Source organism: Ochlerotatus camptorhynchus, unplaced genomic scaffold, assembly GCF_037179485.1.
Source record: "Ochlerotatus camptorhynchus isolate MF236.1 unplaced genomic scaffold, CSIRO-AGI_Acam_v1.1 ptg000636l, whole genome shotgun sequence".
NCBI lineage: Eukaryota > Metazoa > Arthropoda > Insecta > Diptera > Culicidae > Ochlerotatus > Ochlerotatus camptorhynchus.
The window spans coordinates 112,301-131,840 of NW_027041115.1; positions in this window are offsets into that span (position 1 = coordinate 112,301).

The window sequence follows — 19,540 nt, forward strand, 5'->3', positions numbered from 1 at the left end:
TAGGGGAACAGTTTAAAGAGACGTTAATAGACGTATCCAGCCACGCCGGTAATTTGTGTGTCAGCACGTTTGTGAACTTTTCACTTTTCATTAATTTTCGAATATCTGGTCCAGTGAGTACACCTGTTCAATGTGGAAAACAATAAAAAACAAATTATAGCTATGTGAAAAGTGAAGAAACATAGATATGAAAATATGTAATTGAACGACATACCGTTTTTAATTTTGTCAACGCTGAGTTTTTCAAAGATGTCCTGTAAACAGTCATAAACTCCTTCAGCATCGTGAACGGCCACTTGGATGAATTTCGAAGCAATTCCCAATTTTATATGGAGCGGTGGCAGCAGTATGCGATCGATATTCTGTATTAAAGGTTTATTAAACAAATTTAATCTTATTTTCGTTTTCGGTAGTTATTTTTATCTAATAATCCAAAGAAAGCAAAAGAATTTCGGCAAACCACCCTTTGCAATCACACTTTGCGATATGTTCACAACTTTCAGGTCACAGCAAATCTTCCATTTATGTTCATCATATTTGATTTCTTTCAAATTCAAATTTCATTCGATTCTTTCCTATTTGTACCAAATGCTAACGGAATGAAGGGTTGTTTGTTTGTTTTGTGCAACAAAACAGCCTTCAAACTAGAAACTGAACCGTCAATGAATAATCGCCAATCGCCAGCAATGTACTCCATTTCAAATTTATTCACTAAACCTTTGATATCGTTACAGTTAGTGAACGTATTTTCGTCGTTTATAGTATATAATTTCTGATATTCAGTTTGGCGTTTCCGGTATGCCGCGGCACTAACATCTTGCTTTGTGAATTTTCTGCGCTTCAAGAATAAAGTCAACATTTCTGATTTTCGTTGCGATAACGTCAACTTAGCCACAATGCAATCCATTTCGTTTTGTGTTAACGGTTTTGGTAGGTTATCTACATCGTCGGGCATCCAATCGGGATCTTGTGCAACAGTAAAAACACTTCGGGCTGTCAGTACAGACAGTACATAAACTTGGAGCTATGGGAGGCTCGAAACCAGCAGAAAGTGGCACTGGAAGTGAAGCAGTAAAAGCGGCAACATATTGTTTTGTCTTCGACTTTTTCTTGTTGAATGTAGGATCAACATTAATGCATGCGTAGCACCTGGATGCAACATGTCCGTTTGGATCTTTCATCCAGATCACTGGCTTAATAGATTTCAATTTTGTTCGTCGATTGTGCCACCAATGCAAAAGATTGCAATAGTAAGCCATGCATATTACATTTGACGTGAAATCTTCTCCACTTAAATCCACTTCATCAAAATATCGCGTATATGCGTAACTTAAACTCCACAGATAGCAAATTACTTCGTTGTTTACCTTCACATTTTGGCACCATATTCCCACAAACATGGTAAAATACATTTATTCTGGGACACTTTATATTTTCCATGTTGGTTAAGTTTATTGGTGAGAATGTTTGACATTTGAATCGATTCGGAATATACCAATACATAAATACCGAGTAATGCCCAAGCATGGGAGAAATCTCACACTCACTCGCATACAATATCAGAACCAAGTAGTAGCTTGTCGAGCTTGTCAATCTATCCAGCAGGCCACTTTTCACAAAAGTTGATAAAATTTTGTTTTTCGTAGTGTACCAACTGTGTACCATAGCGTACCTTCAAGGATTTTGTTTATTTGTTTATTTGTTTATTTGTTCTTCGTCTTCGACAGTGTCGTACAGACTAGTTTAACTTATGCTATGTTTTTAATCCTATTTTTAAAACAATTTTTGGACACATTAAAATCAAACAAATCACTAACATTGTTGAAAGCTCTGAGGCAAGAACTGAGCGGGTTGTTATGACCATAACATGTTCTAAAGAGTGTCCACGATGAAATTGCCACACTATGAAATTGCTCTAACTTTTTAACCGTTGGGTAGAATTTAATGAAAATTTGGGTGGATTTAGTTCACAGTGCATTATTTACATCCTGCAAGTTTTAAAGTCCTGTGATAAAAACTCGCGGAAATGGAGTCGAAAGAACAGCTCGTGCGTGATAAAATCTTGCGCATTCATCACGAGAACAAGGATCTCTCGCATCGTTCCATCGGTAAAACGTTGGGAATCGCGAATTCCACGGTGTCGCGAGTGATTAAGCGGTTCGAGGAACGGTTGACCACCGATCGGAAGCCCAGAAGTGAAGGAAAAAGTATTCCGTACAACACCAAAAATCACAACCGCGTAGTTGGGGCCTTCAACCGAAATCTGAACGCCTCCGTTAGGGATGTGGCTAAGAAGCTGCACCTAAGCCGAAGTTTTGTCCAGAAGGCCAAAACTAAGGCTGGGTTTCGAACGTTCAAGGTACAAAAGGCCCCTAATCGCGACGAGAAGCAGAACAAGTCCGCCAAAACCCGTGCCAGGAAGTTGTACCTCAACATGCTGACGAAAGTTGAATGCTGCATCATGGACGACGAAACATATGTGAAGGCCGACTTCAAACAGATCCCCGGCAACCTGTTTTTCACGGCCAAGGATAAGTTCAGCGTTCCGGAGCATGTCCGCACTCAGAAGATGTCCAAATTTGCGAAGAAATTCCTGGTTTGGCAAGCCATCTGCACGTGCGGGAAGCGGAGTGCACCTTTCGTGACCCAGGACACGATGAACGGACAGGTGTACATAAAAGAGTGCCTCCAGAAGCGGCTGCTTCCTCTCCTGAAGGCCCACAACGTCCCAACAATCTTCTGGCCGGATTTGGCCTCATGCCACTACTCCAAGGACGTGCTGAAGTGGTATGCGGACAATAAGGTCAATTTCGTGCCGAAAATGTTCAACCCTCCCAACACTCCGGAGCTCCGCCCCATCGAGAAGTACTGGGCGATTATGAAGCAGCACCTTCTTAAACGACCTAAGGTAGTGAAGACAGTCGAGGAACTGAAGAAAGTATGGGTTTACATGCAAAAAACGGTTGATTCACAGGTTGTGCAGAATCTTATGGCCGGGGTTAAGGCCAAGGTGCGGGCATTTGCGTATGGACTGTAAATAAAATACGAGTAAAATGGTAAAATGAAGTTTAATAGTTATTTCTCAATCCCTGAAAATTTGATGGCAATCGGATGAAAACTCGAATTTTGCGAATCAATTTTGTGTGTGGCAATTTCATCGTGGACACCCTTTATGTGCGGGAACTGCGATAAGTGCTGAGTACCGCAGCTGACGCTGTGGAACGTTCAGTGATACTTGCAGGAGAAGATCCGAACAGTCGACGTTATTCTGGACGATATCGAATATAACCAGCCGCTGCAATTTCAGCCGTCTTGCCGATAGCAGTTCCAGATCAATTAGTTGATATCGTTCTGGATATGCAGGTAGATGGACAGGATCATTCCACGGTAGGTGCCGAAGAGCAAAGCGAATGAATGATTTCTGCACACGTTCGATGCGGATCACCTGAGATGTATGGTACGGTGCCCAAATGGGAGCAGCATATTCCAGGATACTTCGCACTAAAGCACAGAACAAGGCTTTTAATGTGTGCACGTCGGTGAATTGAGATGCATTGCGGCGAATGAACCCAAGAACGGAGAAGGCTTTGGCAGTAACGGTGGATATATGTTCGTTGAATCGAAGCTTACAATCCATGATAACTCCTAAATCACGGATAGACTGCACACGTTCCAGCGGAGCAGTGTCAATATTGTAAAGATGATTGATGGGAATCCAACAACGGCTAAAAGTGATCACCTTGCACTTATTGATGTTCACGCACATTCCATTTTCCTTGCACCATCGTGAAAGGGCATCGATGTCAATCTGCAGAGCAACACAGTCCAAAACAGACTTGATGACTCTGAAGATTTTGAGGTCGTCGGCAAAGAACAACTTTCCAGAAGATATTTGCAGGCACAAGTCATTGATGAAGAGCACAAAGATCAATGGACCTAACACACTCCCTTGTGGAACTCCAGATGGAATGTAGAAGGTCCTGGATCGTGCTGAGTTCACCTGGACGAATGCTTTCCTACCAGTCAGGTAAGACATTAGCCAGTCGGCTATCCAATCGGGAAAACCCATATGTCTCAGCTTTTCCACGGCATAGCTATGCGGAACAGTATCAAATGCTTTCGAAAAATCAATGTATACAGAGTCCACTTGATTCCGGCTTTCAATCTCACGAAACAAAACGTTGGTGTAGCATAATAAGTTGGTTGTTGCAGAGCGATGGGGAACGAATCCATGCTGGTATTCCGAAATTATCGGTTTTGCTGCAGACAGTAAGACCTCGTGGACCAAGGATTCAAAGAGCTTTCCCAGGCAACAGAGAATCGAGATCCCGCGGTAATTTTCAACGTGCCGCACGCTACCCGATTTGTGGATGGGAATCATTTTGGCAGTTTTCCATAAACCTGGGAATGTTTTTTCATTTAACGATCGATTGAACAGTATCGTCAAAGGTTTAACTATAGACTCGGCGCAATTCTTCAGCAGTGTTGGAGTTAAACCGTCGACTCCGGCTCCTTTCGACGCATCTAGTTTGGCTAACGCTCTCAACACTTCCTCACGAGAAAAATTGAAAAAAGGAAGGTGGATATCATGGGATGGCACATTTTGAAAACAACCCGGGTGAGGTTGGAGCGACTCCGCATTAAACAAACAAAGGTCGAAAAAAGATTAGCTGCCTCTTCAGAAGAGCAGGCCAAAGCGTCACCATACTTGACATTGTCCGGAACACGATTGCTTGCCCTTTGTTGCTTCACGAACCTCCAGAACATTGATGGGTTTTGTTTCAAATTCGATTGCAGCCTCTGCATGTATTCATGGTAGCTTGATGCTACGAGCTCTTTGTAGGACAGTTCCACAAGGTGAAGCGATTCTCGGTTTTCAATGGTTTTGTTAGCGAAGAATCGTTTACGTGCTTTACGCAGTCTGTTGCGCAGATGAACGTACCTCGCAAATTCCTTGTTTTAGAGTGTCCTGCTGAATAGACGGGTGATTTTTCGAAAACCTTCATTAAACCTTCCAAAACCTACATCAATGTAGTGTACCAATAGCGTACCTTCCGAATCTGAGGTTCATTTTTAACGTACTTCAAAATTTATTATACTTACTTTTATAAAACTCTTTAAAATACATTATATGTAAAATCTGACCTCGGATTTGAATTTCTCGGAAAATTTTAGCACGATTTGACCCAAAAAACATATTACTTAAGTGTATTATACGCTACTTAATGACCAAAAACGTTATTTTAAAGCAAAAATATCGAAATACCCTTGAATACCTACATCCAGCTAAACATTCTGTTTACCCACCCCTGAAAGAAGATATCGAACAAACATGGGAGAAGAAACTTTTAATATCTTTAAAAAACATTATCAATCTGTATGGGTACAGGTTGAACGTACCTCAAGGCAAATCATGTTAATATGGATGAGATGGATGATTTTCTAAGAAAATTTACTTTTTATGATTATATTAAAAAAAAATCTTAACATTCTACGTATAACATACATACGTGAAATTGTGCTTGTGGAATCAAAATTGAAAATCAAATGAAAAATGAACTTACATAAAAATTACAAAGTTATTTGGAAATCCTTTCGGAGACCACTTTTCAGAATCTGTTCATTTCGCGAAACATTGCAAATTATGCATACTTTTCATTCAAATCTGTAAGAGAATCTTACATATCCCTGTTGGGTATGGGTGCTGATTAAACGTATCTCAATGCACTCAAACATTGAGAAGCAATGACGGGGCGATTTCGTAGGAAAATCAATTTTTCCATTAATTCTAAAAATACACATGTTCTTTTATTGATTTGTTTTTGTGGCGAACTTTAACTAACTGGTTATTCTTCTCTTAGCAGTATTCAAACAGTCTACGCCTTAATGTATGCATCGCTATAACATTTTTTTGGTCGACGGTTTTACTGTGTCGATATGGTGTTGACTAGAGTCGGTGTATAATGAGTCACGCCAAGAGAAAAACAGTTTAACTCGCATCACGGTTTTCGAAAGATTCCCTTTCTTTTCACTTGGCAACAGAGGACTTCTACATCAACTTCAAATGACTTGTAGCCATAAATAAAAATAGCGGCTGTAGTAAATCATTATATCAGTGATTTTGTCAAATTATCTTAACAAAAAAATAGTAGAAATTCTCATTACTGGTCATTACTAAACGTATCCCATGACAAATTAATGCTCACTGCGTATTTAAGATCATTTCTCGATTATATTTTATATTTTATTGCAATACCTTTCGTGGACCTTTCATAGCATCGTAATGTTTGTTTACTTTGCTCGATAGGTAGCCGGTTTGACAGTTCAATAGGTAGACTTGGCTTCACTCTTGGCGTGACTCATTATACACCGACTCTAGTGTTGACCTTGGTGTCGACGTTCGGCATTCAAAATGTCAAAAATGAGAACGCGAGTACACGGTAACCAGCGTAAACAAATAAATGAGTAAAAAAATACCATATCTATATGCAGCTCTCAAAAAGATCCTAAAATGCGTAAAAAAATACTAAATATTCACAAAACTACAAACTTTCTAAAATAATCATAAGAATTAATTTTTCTTAGAAAATCATCCATCTCATCCATATTAACATGATTTGCCTTGAGGTACGTTCAACCTGTACCCATACAGATTGATAATGAAGTAATGAAATTGGGTTGTTTGCGGAATGCTAAATAAAACAGCAAAAAAGGATATCTTCCATTTGAATTATTAATTAATTTTGGTATCCATGACAGATACGTATTTCGACTACAATGTGCAGTCTTCATCAGTGTCATTCCCACTAAAGAACTTATCAAAATCTAACCCCCTTAAGTACTCATCCCCTAGGTAAAAAAAGGATACCAAAATTAATTAAGTGGAATTAAATGGAAGATAACCTTTTTTCCTGTTTTATTTAGCATTCCGCTAACAACCCAATTTCATTACTTCATTATGATGGCTACCAAGCCTTTGGGGATTTTCCTTATTAGAGAGTTGTATAGATTTTTCTCCTTCAGCTTACTTAAATCTTTGGTTTTTATTAGTTAGGTAGGTTCCGATTCAACACATTGTAGTTTCATTTTTATACCTATGATCTTGACTTTTTTTACCTAGGGGATGAGTACTTAAGGGGGTTAGATTTTGATAAGTTCTTTAGTGGGAATGACACTGATGAAGACTGCACATTGTAGTCGAAATACGTATCTGTCATGGATACCAAAATTAATTAAGTGGAATTAAATGGAAGAGATTGATAATGTTTTTTAAAGATATTAAAAGTTTCTTCTCCCATGTTTGTTCAATATCTTCTTTCAGGGGTAAACAGAATGTTTAGCTGGATGTAGGTATTCAAGGGTATTTCGATATTTTTGTTTTAAAATAACGTTTTTGGTCATTAAGTAGCGTATAATACACTTAAGTAATATGTTTTTTGGGTCAAATCGCGCTAAAGTTTTCCGAGAAATTCAAATCCGAGGTCAGATTTTACATATAATGTATTTCAAAGAGTTTTATAAAAGTAAGTATAGTAAATTTTGAAGTACGTTAAAAATGAACCTCAGATTCGGAAGGTACGCTATTGGTACACTACATTGATGTAGGTTTTGGAAGGTTTAATGAAGGTTTTCGAAAAATCACCCGTCTATTCAGCAGGACACTCTAAAACAAGGAATTTGCGAGGTACGTTCAAAATCCTTCAAGGTACGCTATGGTACGCAGTTGGTACACTATGAAAAACATAATTTTATCAACTTTTGTGAAAAGTGGCCTGCTGGATAGATTGACATTGTGCGAGCCGCACTGATTTCGTTCGTATTCTCACTGCTTCTATTTTCTTCGGTGAACGTAGAATTGAGCAAAACAGACAACATGAATGATTTTGAGTGTAGTTGTGTGGATGATTCCTAACTTCACAGTTCGAAAAAGTAGCGTAAATTTCTGTTCAATGATTTGATATTTTACCATGTTTTACCATGAGGACAAATATCTTTTTGAGGTGCTACAGTAATTACCAATCTCTTATCAGCAGTTCCTTATTTAGGCACAAATCTTCATTCATTGAACACGATCTGTTCCTAAATAAGGAACTGTAGCACCTCAAAAAGATATTTGTCCTCATGGTAAAACATTTTTTCTTCCTGGATTTGTTTTCCGCCGATCTTGTTTTCCGTGCTGAGCACCAATGCTACCGACGCCAGGGAGGCAGCTCCCACACCTGGACCCTACCTATCGACCCATCATCTTATGAACCGGGGACCAACGGTTTTACTTCCCTTCTGAAGGAAGGCGTGATCAGAGATGTTATGCCTCAGAACATCTCGGCGGCGCCGACTGGGATTGAACCCAGGCCTGCTGGGGTCATTTTAAAACATCGTAAAATATCAAATCATTGAACAGAAATTTACACTACTTTTTAGAACTGTTCAATGATTCAATGATGCGCATGATTGGAGCGCCACATATCATATACGTTTACATTATTTATCATGTAAAATTCTGACGATTTCGTGCAATGTAGCAAATATTTTATACAAAAGCCCATCTTTGTAAACAACATTGTTTACAAGTTGCTCGGTTGCGTGAAATGAAATACAAGTTTTCGTGAATGGATGTTTACATCATAATTGAAATTCAGAATTTTTATCTGTGTTATGTTTTGCATGCTGATTTACGATTGAATTCGGCTCTAAGAGAAGAGGAGACAATACGGGGCCGAAAACGAACCACTTTTCTGTCAAACGCGAACCAGCTCGGCCTATTTGAAGTGCGTAAGATAGAGATAGAGATAGAGATAAAATAGTAAGAAGCCAATTGTCTCCTCTTGATCTTAGATTCTGCTGAGTGAGCTGAGTAAGAATGTTGCATAATGAATCACTTTTTATTTTCTAGCTTTAGACATAAACTGACACATTCAAATTGGTTTTAACAGGGGAAAAGCATTATACCAACCGGTGGAAACTAACGATTTTAAATTGGCTCACTACTTGACTAGCCTATTGGACCCAAGCAAATCGATTAATGCACACCATTACTTAATTTTGGTGGATATGAGTAGATCCTTCTCAAATTTGGGTTGTTTTGAAATTACTTGCACCCGTGTATAACCTGAGCAATTCGCATAACCTTGGACTAAGCATCTAAAGCGGACGTTACACACACACTTAGAAAAAATCATGTAAATTTAGGTGCTCTGAGACTGACATATACGAGCGTCAATTTTGACATAAATTTGCAACGAAATTTTCAGTCTCGGAGCTCTTAAAATTACAAGATACGTTTGTTTACGTTTCATATTTTATGTCATAGATGGATTCCGTCACGTGTTAAATTAGTTTTTTTTCTAAGTGTGCATGTGAATATATTCACAAAAATCGTATTAAATTTCAATTTCTTCAATATTTGAAGATTGACAATAATAATGACAGGTTAACTTTATGCCATCAATATTTCCCTAATTTTTGTATGAATCTCGGTATGAATATATTGATAAGTGTAACTAGCGCTTTGAATCTTTGTCCATACATCATCCTCATTCTTACAATCGCTATCAGAACTGGTAAATCACGAACAAAACTAATGAGACATTAGCTTGTTCAGCGGCACCGGTGGTGTAGTGGTAAGCGTGATTACCTATCACCCCAGCAGGCCTGGTTTCAATCCCAGTCGGCACCGTCGGGATGTTCTGAGGCATAACATCTCTGATAACGCCTTCGTTCATAAGGGAAGTAAAGCCGTTGAGTTGATGGGTCGATAAGTAGGGTCCAGGTGTGGGAGCTGCCTCCCTGGCGTCGGTAGCATTAGCAACCGGTGAACACTCGTGTTTATTTCAGTTACCATGGGGACATAATTTGTGATTAGCCCCGGTCCCTTTCAAATTGTATCATTATTTATGTATGGTCCTTATATTTGAAATGACGTTTCACATTCATCTAGTGGTGGCCGATTTTCTTACGAATAATTGATTAATCGTTTAACGAAACGAAAAGTAAAATATTTGTAATCGGTTATATCGTGCCGATATAAGCATTAACATCTCCAGAGGATCAGCACCGATCGTTTCAAACATGTGCTGCACTCTCATTGGTGGGAAAATGACAGCACAGCGAACAAAAAATAATCGATTAGTTGTTAATCGAGTAATTAAAAAATGGGACATCTCTGATTTTGGTGTGTTTGTTTTGATAAAAATGAGCGCAAAGTTTTCATCTCTACCAAGGGGGCAGCAAAACCACAAAATTACCTTGAATACGGGGGGTATTCATTGGATGAAAGGGACCGTGAAAGAAGACACTAAAATAGAAAGTTTTTCTTCCGACAGTTTCATCTTAGTATTCATCTTTGGCATTAGTTCTTAGCACGGAAAACAATATAGACGAAAACAAATCAAGGAAAAACAAAAGAAAAAAGCTGGAACGTCTATACATGGCTGCAGGGACACTTGCCTTACCAACCAGACTAAGGCCTTGATGTCTCCACTTTACTTGATCCATGGCCACATGTTGCCTACAACTTGGTCGATCCACCTGCCCGCTGCGCGCCTCTTCTTTTGTTTCTGTTGCTTTCGAGAACCATTTTCACTTACGACGTGCCAGCCCAAGAGCTGGTTAAATATCACGACCGTCATGTGACGATGAGAAAACAGGCCCGCTCACTATCACGAGATGAAACTACGTATCATTAGCTTTCTTGTCATTTTTCAATGATCAAGCAGTCATGAGAATTATTCTTATGCGGTTTTAACATCAACATTTCTAACGGATTTAGATGAATTGAAAGGGCGAACACGTAATTATTGCGACACCGAAAATGTCATGCCAATTTTCTTATAATGTTTAGAATCAAACCAAAATTTTAGGGTAGTTTTATACATATATTTACTTCAAAAATCAAAAGAAAAGTTAATCGATGGAGCCTTGAGTGTAAAATTGAACGCATTTTCGCTTGATGCCCTCCATCAAAGTCTTTACAGTGTCATCCGGTACCAGTTTCTCAGTTTTTTTTTCAATTTTCTTAACATGTCCTTCTCGTCTTTGACTGTCTTCTTGCTCTTCCGAAGTTCCCGCTTCATTATTGCCCAGTACTGCTCCACCGGGCGCAGCTCCGGACAGTTTGGCGGATTCATGTCCTTTGGAACAAAATGGACAGAATTGGCCTCATACCACTCCAGGACACTTTTAGAATAGTGGCATGATGCCAAATCTGGCCAAAATAGCGGACCTTCGTCGTGCTGCTGCAAGAACGGCAAAAGGCGCTTCTCGAGGCACTCAGATTTGTAGATCTCGCCATTTACTGTGCCCTTTGTCACGAAAGGCTCACTCCTCAGTCCGCAAGAGCAGATGGCCTGCCAAATGAGACATTTGGAGGCGAACTTCGACATTTTCTTCTTCTTAAATTTGTCGTCCACATCGAACTTGCTCTTGCCGGTAAAAAACTCCAACCCCGGAATTTGCTTAAAATCGGCTTTTATATACGTTTCGTCGTCCATCACACAGCAGCCATATTTTGTCAGCATCTTCTCGTAGAGCTTCCGTGCCCGAGTTTTAGCCGTCGATTGTTGCCGCTCATCGCGGTTTGGGAAGTTCTGTACCTTGTATGTATGTAGTTCAGCTCTCTTCTTTGCATTCTGGACGTAGCTCTGCGACATGCCGATCTTTTTAGTCAAATCACGGCTTGAGACGTTGGGATTTGCTTTAATCATCCGCTTCACCTTTCCCTCCGTCTTTTTGTTCTCCGGTCCCGGTTTTCTTCCAGCTCCTTTGCCGTGGTCCAACGTCAACCACTCCTGGAACCGCTTCAACACTCTGGAGACGGTTGAATGGTGAATGTTCAACATTTTTCCCAACTGCCGGTGCGACAGGTCAGGAAATTCCAGGTGTTTGGAAAGAATTTGTTCTCTCAACTCGCGTTGGTTCACCTCCATTTTCGTTGAATCGAAAAACACGACTTCGAATTTGACAGCATGTACACAATACACATCAATGAGAAAGTGTGCAAAATTTGGTTGATTTTTACCCAATGGTAAAAAACTTATGCCCTGTTGAATGTGTCGCAATAATTTCGTGTTCGCCCTTTAAACAAACAACCGTATGTACATTGGTAGAGTGAATATTTTATTAAGATTTCCTCGGTACAAGTTACTTTGATAGCATTAAATGAATTAGTTATTACGATGATTACAACACTGTCACGTTCTGTCATGACAAAAAAAAATCGATGAGATTTTGAAGAAAATCTCTATCATCGTTTTCTCATCCAATGATAGTGACTGAAGTATCTCTGTAAAAAACGCGTGAGATCTTTCATTGAAAATGACATTTGTCAGCCCTGGCCAGCCCACCGTAGTCGCCTAATTTTTGCAGTGTAGAAGCTGATGCAATTCTTGGTTCATTCGCTTCGTCACGTTCCGTCATCCATCTACACTTCACCGTACTTAGATGGTACGCAACACCTTTTGTTCCATAGTTTATGTCTCGTGGCCGTAGAGGACCACTGTGGGGACAAAATCGAAACAATGTGTTAAAATTCAATAACTTCGGTGCTCGCTGGAGCAAGAGACTAAAAATTAGTCATTCTTATAGAAAAAAAAGTCTCAGAAATCGATTGGAGTGGGTTTCATCTTGGGCACGATAGGGTAAGTTGGGGTTTTTCACAGTTTTGCCCTAAAATCTCCTATTTTGCATGATTTGAATGCTGTATCTCAAGATACCGATTATATAGACGGATGATTTCTTCCGCAAAGTTGATCAGGGGGTCAAGGATTGTTGGATGATGGACAGAAAAATTCGGAATTCCTCCACTAGGTGGCGCTAGTGATTATTGAAAGTCAATATATTTGTGCTGCTGTATCTCAAGATCCTGACTATTTAGACGGATGATTTCTTCGGCAAAGTTGATCAGGGGGTCAAGGATTGTTGGATGGTTGAACTTTTCTCGGTCACATTTAGTAAAATTTACTCTTGAAAAACATTGCTTCAGTCACAAGAAATCTCATTCTGCAATGATGATATGTTTGAACATTTTAGTAAAAGTTGATCTCTTACGATGTTTGTGAATTTTAATGCGTCTTCATTGAAGATTTCAGAAAAGTAAGCACTATTGATGAGTTTTTATTAGCTTAAAAGTTTTTCAATTTCGCTTTTTTTGTTCTGAAAGAAAAACAGTTATTTTGATTTTTTAACAATTTTTTAATTTTTTTCACCGGCAGACATAATTTTAATTAGACAACACATTTTCCTGCTGTGAAACATATTGAACACACCCTCATGTTACAATAAGTAACTCTTGACAAGAACCATCCTCCAAATTAAGTAAGTTCGAATAAAAAAGAATTGAAAATTTTCAGTTTGTCGACGATTTATTTAACCTTAAAACATTTTTTTTGCTATTCGAATTTGGTTTAACTTTGGTCAATCCGTTAAGTAACATTTCTCATTTTATCCCCTCCCCCAGATGCTGCAATAAGTATTGCCAATACAGAGAAAAATAAGCATTTGACATTAGATTATCAGCTTGCTATGTGGTTGTCAATTGCGTCGAATTCTTTTCCCTGAAACGGCAATAAAAGAAGCTTGACTTCCTTTCCCATTCATATGCAACGTAATTTGTGCATGAATAATAAATGATTCCGTGAAATATCCCGAACCGCTTACCAATAATGATTTTTCTTTTTTGTGTCTTTGCGGTTGTTACACGAGCTTATGTCCACACTTCAATTTAGTACTTTCTATGATAAATGTATAGTAATTTCCATTTAAACATTCAGTCAAGTTGAGGCACTCCTAATTGCAACCAATTTAACTGATTTTTTACATTTTTTAAATATGAGCGGAATTTTAGTAATGGTACAATTAGCATAATAATAATTTAGGAATATTTAGGTTTATTTACCTTTGCAAAAATGCAAACTTACCGCAATAAGGCTTTCTCCAGCTCTTCACCGTAAGCACAATTATTTTGAAGATCATCAAAAACCGATGAATCTCGGTCACTTATAATTGTAGAAAATTTCAGACCATTCTCATAGAGTTTGTTAATGCCTTCACAAACGATCGTTGGCTCGATAGCTCCTGCAGTGCTCTTGAAATTTTTATAGCACACGTGATTGTCTGTTTTGTCAAATTTATCGTTCATATAGCACTGTATGCAGAAAGTGTTTTTGGCATCACCGTACAATATTTTTCCAGATTTTTCTCCAATCATAATTGCTGCAATAATTAAGGTAATATAAATCCTACAGTATTATAAATGCTGAAAATATTTACCTGCTCCAGGTCTAGATTTGTACCGGTTCCCGTAAGATCGAACAGGCCATCCTCCGTCCAAAATTACTTGAGAAATTGGGACGCCCTGTCGATCAAATGTGTGGCAGAGCTTTTTCTCCTCCTCTATCGCTCTAAATGTGCTCCTATCAGCTGCTGCTTTTATTATGGTGTACATTTCCTCTAAATCCCGGTTATATGTGTTGTGGCTTAAAAATGGCACATCCAGGTGTGCCAAAATTTCCTCAAGGTGGTAATGAGTCTCCCCGGCAACAACACTTCCCCATACAGCAGATTTTCTGATATGAAGTTCATGTGCAGGATCTACAGTTTTGCCGACGAAGATCTGCCCACACGTCTGGCAGGTTATAGTTATAGTGGATACCATTGATATGTGCTTTTCATTGGTTACTACCAAGTTGCAATCATTGCATTGCTTTGCATGTTCTGATCCCAGTCTCAATGTCCATCGCATTAGAAAATCTATTTCTACTATCCGATTACCGGAAATTTTAAACCACAATGGGTCAACCACGTGAGCATATTGGTGCCCATTTAGATCAATGTTCGGAAAACTAATTACCAGAATAATGGGAAATAAAAAGAATAGGAAATATGTGAAAAAATTGTTTATTTAGAGCACCCATTAGAAGAAAGAGTTTCAAGAAAATAACAGATTTAATTCAATGACAACATTTTGTTTTCAAATCATGATCGTATAATATTTTGAAACAGCCAAAGCAATATCTTAATATTTTTTATACCTTGATAAAAATTGCTTAGTTTAAAAAAAAATCCTTGGTCTTCAGTTGGTCATATACCTACATAACGTACTTGGGATATGTTGACAATGCTTCAGGATGATCTATTATTAATCTGAAGATGTTTAATTGTTCAATAATTCAAAGCATACAAAGTTATAACATACCGTCAGAAGACAGCAGGTTGACCAGGAATTATTCCAAAGACCATCAGTTGGTCTTATTCCTGAACAATGTATTCTCTGAATATTTTAACAAGAGGGGGTTTAATATTTGAGAGGGTTTAATATTATTCTAAAGATTTCAATCAATGTTCTCTAGATATTTTGACAATACATCGCACAGTGGCTTATTTCGAGCAAAAAAACAGACGCAATTCAGAAACGGGTTTTCAGCTTACGGAAGATAGTGAATCTTATGTAAAAAATTCCGGGGAATCTCATGGTGTCAACCCCTTTCCGAAAAAATGGCAGGAAACGTCCGATTTCTCCCTTTTTCCCCTATAAATGAGAAATATTTGAAAATATCGATCTATAACAATCTGCAACCTCGATAAAGACATTCAAAAACCATTGTACCTTACGTAAAAAAGTCTAAGGAATCGAATGCCAGTAACCCCTTTGATGTCAAAAATCTTAAAGTGGCCCAATTCACCCGTTTTACCCTATAAGTTGAAATTTTTGAAAATATTGATCTATAACAATCCGCAACTTCAATAAAGATATTCAAAAACCATGCTGCCTCACGTAAAAAAGTCCAAGGAATCGAATAGCGTTATCCCCTTTCATGTCAAAGATCGAAAAGTGGCCTAATTCACCCGTTTTCCCCTAAAAATTGAAATTTTTCAAAATATCGATCAATAACAATCCGCAACTTCGATGAAGGCGATCAAAAACCATGCTACCTTACGTAAAAAAGTCCAAGGAATTGAATGCTGGTAACCCCTTCAACGTCAAAGATCGAGATGTGGCACAAATTGCCCGTTTTCCCCTATAAGTTGATTTTTTTTTTAAATTTCGATCAATAACAATCCAAAACTTCTATAAAGACATTCAAAAACCAAGCTGCTATACGTAAAAAAGTCCAAGGAATCAAATGCCGTTATCCCCTTTCATGTTAAAGATCGAAAAGTGGCCTAATTCACCCGTTTTCCCCTAAATATTGAAATTTTTCAAAATATCGATCAATAACAATCCAAAACTTCGATAAAGGCAGTCAAAACCCATGCTACCTTACGTAAAAAAAAGTCCAAGGAATCGAATACCGGTAATCCCTTCAACGTCAAAGATCAAGAAGTGACCCAAATCAACCGTTTTCCCCTATAAGATGAAATATTTTTAAATTTCGATCTATAACAATCCACAACTTCGATAAAGACATTCAAAACCATGCTACCTTATGTAAGAAAGTCCAAGGAATCGAGAACCAGTATCTCCTTTAACATGCAAAATCGAGAAGTTGCCTAATTCACCCGTAATCCCCTAAAAGTTGGAATTTTTGTAAATATCATTCTATAACAATCCGCAAATTCGATTAAGATATTCAAAACCCATGCTACCTTATGTAAAAAAAAGTCCAAGGAATTGATTACCGGTATCTTTTTACTTTCAAAAATTGAGAAGTCGCCCAAAACGCCCGTTTTGCTCTTGAAGTTGAAATGTTTTGAAATTTCGATCTATAAAAATACACAACTTCAATAAATACATTCAAAACCATGCTACCTTATGTAAAAAAAAGTCCAAGGAATCCAGTATCGGTGTCCCATCAGTATATCCAAATTGGAGAAGTAGCCTAATTCACCCGTTTTCCCCTTAAAAGTTGAAATTTATCAAAATATCGATCTACAACGATCCGCAAATTCGATTAAGACATTCATAAACCATGCACCTTTATGTAAAAAGTCCAAGAAATCGAATGCCGGTATCCCCTTTAATTTTCAAAATCGAGCAGTGGCTTGATTCGCCCCTTTTTCCGTTTAACTTGATTTTTTTTTAAATAACGCTCCATACCAATCATCCACTTCGATAAAGACATTCAAAAGCCATGCTGCCTCATGCAAAAATCCAAGGAATTGAAAACCGGTATCCGGTGTGAGGAGGAATGTAAACAAACATCCTTTCTCTCTTTTCATCTCACTTAAACCAGATGGCAGCACGCTACTGTCGTCAAGGCGAATAAGACGCTTGCTCATGTAAATAGAAAAGAAGATGAATGATGTGTCAAAAACTCGGAAATGCGTTTTATGCTGCACAGTTTCCTGAGTTGATTTCTCAAGTGTGGGTGTGTGTTTTTTTTGTTAAAATGAGGAACGAAAAAGTTGTGGACCTCTATCTCCGTTCAAAGCAAGATCGCGAGTGTTTAATTCAGGAGCTTATCGCAGAAGGTGTGAGCAATCGGAAAGAACTGTTGCCTGCTGTTACAACGTGGATTCGAAACTTCCGCTACCGCTGGAAATTGTCGCATGGGAAACGAAAATTTTATGAGAAATACCGGAGATGGCTCGATGAAACGTTCGTGGTAAGATATATTATTATTTAAAACACATTCTATTATTTTCATTGAATTGACAATTTGTTTTGCCAATTCTATGGTTGTTGACTATGTAGGTAGAGTTTTTCTAGTAGAATAGTTAAACCTGGTAAATGTTTGTTGCGTTAAGTGTGTCATTATCAAGGATGCCCTGCACGTTCTTACTTTTGAAATAGGTCGCCCCAATTTCGAAGAGAAAACGTGGTCCGAAAAATAAATGCTTCGAAGATCTCTCTGAAAGCTTGAAGAGCAAGCAAAGCAAAGCTTTAGCCGATACAGAGCCTTTGGAGAAATTGCTGCGGGCAGCTGAAAAACTATGTAGCATGCATAGCTTGTCTCCAAGTATGGCAAAAATGCTCCGAAAGCTGAGGATACGCGGAGAGGAATGGGCATGCAAAGCTTTGAAGAAGGCAAGGCAAGAGAAGCTTGTCAAACCAACAGCAGAGAAGTCGCTTCGTCTCAAAACTCGATTGGGCCTGACACGGAGAAAGTACGCCAGTATCAGAAAGTATAGCAAGTCAATTTATGGTAGGAACTGCTTAGTTCCGTGGGAGGAGGCGATGCAGCATCGAGATGCCATCATTCCGGCGTATGATCCTCCGATTTGGGACAACGGAGTTTTAACCTGTAGGGTAGCTCTAAGAGACATGGTCGTAAATATTATCGAGAGATTACTTAGCTTGGAGGAAGTTCAGGAGGCTGTGATCATGATGGACGGTGACGTGGATTGTGTTTTGTTACTGTCGGCTGGCGTAGACTCTGCTACCGGTTTCAGCCAGTACAGCCAGAAAGGAATTATGACGAAGGATAATTCGTTGCTCACCGAATGCGTGCTCCCGCTAATTTTGGAGACCAGATCGGGGGAAAAACTGTGGACAAATCCCAACCCACAATCGGATAAATTTTGCCGAGCTAAGTCTATGAGCTGGCAAAAAGAGACTGATTGTGTAACAAGGGATCTGTTCGGAAAGTTTTTTGCAGAGGTTGACCATATCGCGGAAGAACCACTAGTCGTTGAAAACGAGGTATTATCTCTCATATTATAAACATTTCTGATTCTCATTGCACTTTTTTTTTTTTCATTCAGCAAGGATTGAGGTTGAATGTCACGGTTTCGGCTTTTTACTCGATGGTTGACGGCAAAGTTGCTAATGCGGTGAACAAAAACACTGACACGCATAAGTGTCCTCTATGCGTCAACGCAGCAGACGATCGGATTGGACCGTCTTTTTACCATTGTCGACTGAACTGTGTAGAATGGCTGATTCGGGTCTCTGGTCAGCTGCACATTCCTGGACATCCCGCACAAAAGGACACTAAAGTTAAGGAGAAGAGAAAGGAGATAACCAGACAGCTCGAGAGCCACTTTAAACTCTTAATAAATAGACCGAAAATCGGAGGAAGCGGCTCATCCAATAACGGAAACATGGCTCGAAGACTCCTCGCTGATCCAAAGAACTTCTCCGCCATTTTGGGAATCAGCCAGGAGTTGGTAGAAAAGCTCAGAATGATAAGTTCTTTGGCATTGTCATCCAAACATCTTAACGCCGAAAAAGTCAGACAATTGTATGAGCAGCTTGAACAGCAGATCTGGAAGCAGTTTCCATTCCTGAATAATAAAATACCGCCATCAATGCATAAATATTCACACCTACCGGAGTACATCGAAAAATTGGTAACTATAATTAAAAGATTCTTATGGCAGTAAGAAAAACTAATTTCATAACTGAACCATTTCAGCCATATCCTCTAAGTTTTGCGGATGAACAAGCCGGTGAGAGGTGCCATAAACGGTCCAAATATGGCAGAACGTATCTTTCTCGGAAAACGTCACCAGAGAACAACTTGGAAGACATGATGCGCCTCTCATTGACCTGGTCAGACCCGAAACACGCTGATCAAGATGTTACAGCAGAACGCTCACGGAAAAGAATAAAAGACGAGCTGTTTGAGCGACAGATGACATTTTACTATTCCGATAAAGATGA